Source organism: Helianthus annuus, chromosome 12 (assembly GCF_002127325.2).
Source record: "Helianthus annuus cultivar XRQ/B chromosome 12, HanXRQr2.0-SUNRISE, whole genome shotgun sequence".
Taxonomy (NCBI): Eukaryota; Viridiplantae; Streptophyta; class Magnoliopsida; order Asterales; family Asteraceae; genus Helianthus; species Helianthus annuus.
In genome coordinates, this window is record NC_035444.2 from 10898407 (window position 1) to 10901706 (window position 3300).

Consider the following 3300-nt stretch of genomic DNA (forward strand, 5'->3'; position numbering starts at 1 on the left):
GTGTCATTATTCGTGTGTCAAGATAGATCTTATTTTTATGACGCTAAAAGGATGACACACAAAAAAGTGTGTCATAAATATATTGAATTTTGTAAAAACATGACATTTTTTTTCTTGACAGACACTTTCGAATGTCATAAAATGAGCGTGTGTCATTGTTTGCGTGTCAAGATGAATCTTGTTTTTTTTATGACGCTAAAAACATGACACACAAAAAAGAATGTCATAGATTTATTAAATTTGGTAAACTATGACATTTTTTTCTTGACATACGCTTTTGAATGTCATAAATATGCGCGTGTCATTGTTCGCGTGTCAAGAGAAGTTTATTTTCTAGTAGTGACTGTAGGTTTTTGAGCCCAAGCAACACCCTTAAAGCCCAAACACTCTTATTTATTGATACAATCTCTCGGCCTATATTTGAAGCCCACAGAAATCCGTAAAAGGCCTAGCTTTCATTAGTCCAAATTAATACTTGTTGACTAATGAAATTCAATCCATCATTCCACTTTGGGCTTACAAACCAACTGATATCATAATAAACCCCTAAGCCCATGTCGATCTTTACAATCCCCTGAGTTGGTGTTTCTCATGACCCAGAAATTGTTGGCTCAATCTTATTAAACATACAGTTGAACCTTGTGATTTTTATCGATGTCATCCATGGCACACATGTAGCTGCCCCGCTGAAATCTTCTACTAGACGGCCCAAAGCTAACAATCCTGTTAATAAGAACTCCAAAAATATAAAGGGTGCAGGCCCAAAGTAACAAAACCCAATTCTCAACATCTTCAAAAAAAAAAAAAATACTGAAATATATCAATATCTTTATCTCTATTAGGCCTAACATAATACCTTATTTCTTCAATCATTAATACAGGCCAAGACCCCCTTTCAAACTGATACACACACAACCAAAACCATATAAGCAATACGAGTGGGCAAAGCTTCTATTATAGAATTTTTTTGGTATATACGTTCTCAACCCCTGGTTTTATAGAAATTTTTAGCTCCTGTGACTTCCGCCCGCCGATCGGACATCTCAAGCTTCACCACTGCATACACGAATAACACCCAACAAACTAATGTAACATTGCCCTGACCATATTTTTAGAACTTTACATATATTATACTAGGTTATAACCCCGTGTATTACACGGGTTGAATAAATAAATTTTATATACTAAATAATAAAATAATATATATTTAAAAACCTTCTTTATTGCACGAGCTGAATAAATATAATTTTATATATTAAATAATAAAAAGTTATATCTATAAGAACAATATTTTAGAGGTTGAATAAATGTAATTTTATATACAAAATAAAAAAGTTATATTTTTAAAACCACATGTATTACACGAGTTGAATAAATGTAATATTGTTTACCAAACAATAAAATAATACATCTTTAAAAAACCCCATTTATTACATGGATTGAATAAATGTAATTTTATATACCAAATAATAAAAAAATTGCATCTTTAAAAATATGTGTATTACACGGTTTGAATAAATGTAATTTTCTTTACTAAATAATAAAAAATATATATCCTTAAAAAACCTCGTGTATTGTACGAATTGAATAAATCTAATTTTATACATCAAAAAATAAAATTACGATTTTGGCCCCGTGGTTATATCACTTTTACCTTTTTAGCCCAAAAAATATTTTTTTTACATCTAAGCCCCCAACGTCGTTTTTTCTAACCTTTTTGGCCCCTAACGTCTTTTTTAGCCCTTTTGGCCCCTAACATTTAATGGATGGGGTTAGTGTTAGAGGCCAAAAGGGTTAGAAAAGAAGACGTTGGGGGCTCACATGTTAAAAAATTCTTTTTTGGGCTAAAGGGTAAAAGTGATATAACTACAGGGGCCAAAATCATAATTTTCTCTAAATAATATTATAAATGAGAATAAAAGATTAAACTAAATAATAGTTATCCATAAGATATTTAACTAAATAATATTTAATAGGAGAGTTATCTATAGTTAATTAGAAAAGATTAAATTAAAATAATAATTATCTATAAGAGATGCTTTAATATGCTGACAAGTGTCTCAAAAGTGGTTTCTTTTATTATATAGTATAGATTGACTTTAGCTTTACATATACAGTTGAACCTTGTGATTTTTATCGATGTTATCTCTGGCCCACATGTAGCTGCCCCATTGAAATCTTCTACTAGACGGCCCAAAGCTAACAATAAAATGGTAATTGGTTGTTAAGAACATTTGATAGAGGTGACAATGTAAACTTAATGACTTTGATGGATAGATTTGGATTATGCTTTATCTCTAGCAGGTCAAGCACGTGAAACTAAAATAATGATTAAAAAAAAAAGAACATGTTATATGGGTTGAATAGGTTGGAAGTCTTCCAAAATGTACTTTTCTGTGCATTAATTAAAACTTCAAAATCATATTGTTATTGAATTGCGTAGCTTTTTTAATCGTATTTGGCATGCTAAATTTTTATGGCAATAATAAGCAAATTGCAAAGAAGCAAACGGGGGAGAAAGGTAACACATCCTAACTTAGAAAACCTAACATTCGATACCTTAAACATACCTTCCTTGAAATCAAGATAGGGAAATTTTTAGTAGATTAGGGTTTTCTATTCAGAAGGGGATGGTGGCGCATTTGTTGCCCGTCTACCTGCTATCCTTATGTAATTTGCCCTATGATTAATTTAAGTATTTCAAGTTAAAAATTTATTTTTTATTAATCTCGGCCTAACCTGGATTTAGGATATCTGTTTGGTATTTAACATTACTGATTCTAAAAAAACCTTATATTTAACAACCACACACATCTCTCTTCAAATGCCCTATGCTGTGATCATATTCTAGATCCACTTAGCCGTCGATCACCCACTGACGCCTTGACGATATCATTTCCACCTTTGCTGCTGGTCAAAGCTAATGTATGATTTACTGATCTGATTTGCTTTTTAGAGGCGAAACGTGTGTAGAAGAAATCGTGTCGCAGAGAAGAAACCGGATTGTGAAGAATGATGATACTTTTGTTGCTATTGATTATACTTGCAATGAATATGTGAATGTTGCTGCTACAAGTGCAGAGTCATGCTAACTATGATTATAGTGCATGTGAAACATATTCGAATGTTGAAACATATCGTTCAAGCTATGGTCTAGGCGTCTAGCTGCACCGGCAAGTGTTGATTTTGCAAAATACAATAGTCATGAGGGTTATAGTGGGTATAAAAACCATGCGAATTATGAAACTAAATGGATCTTGCAGTGGTGAGACCATATGGAAAAAGAAGTAGGATCACCCA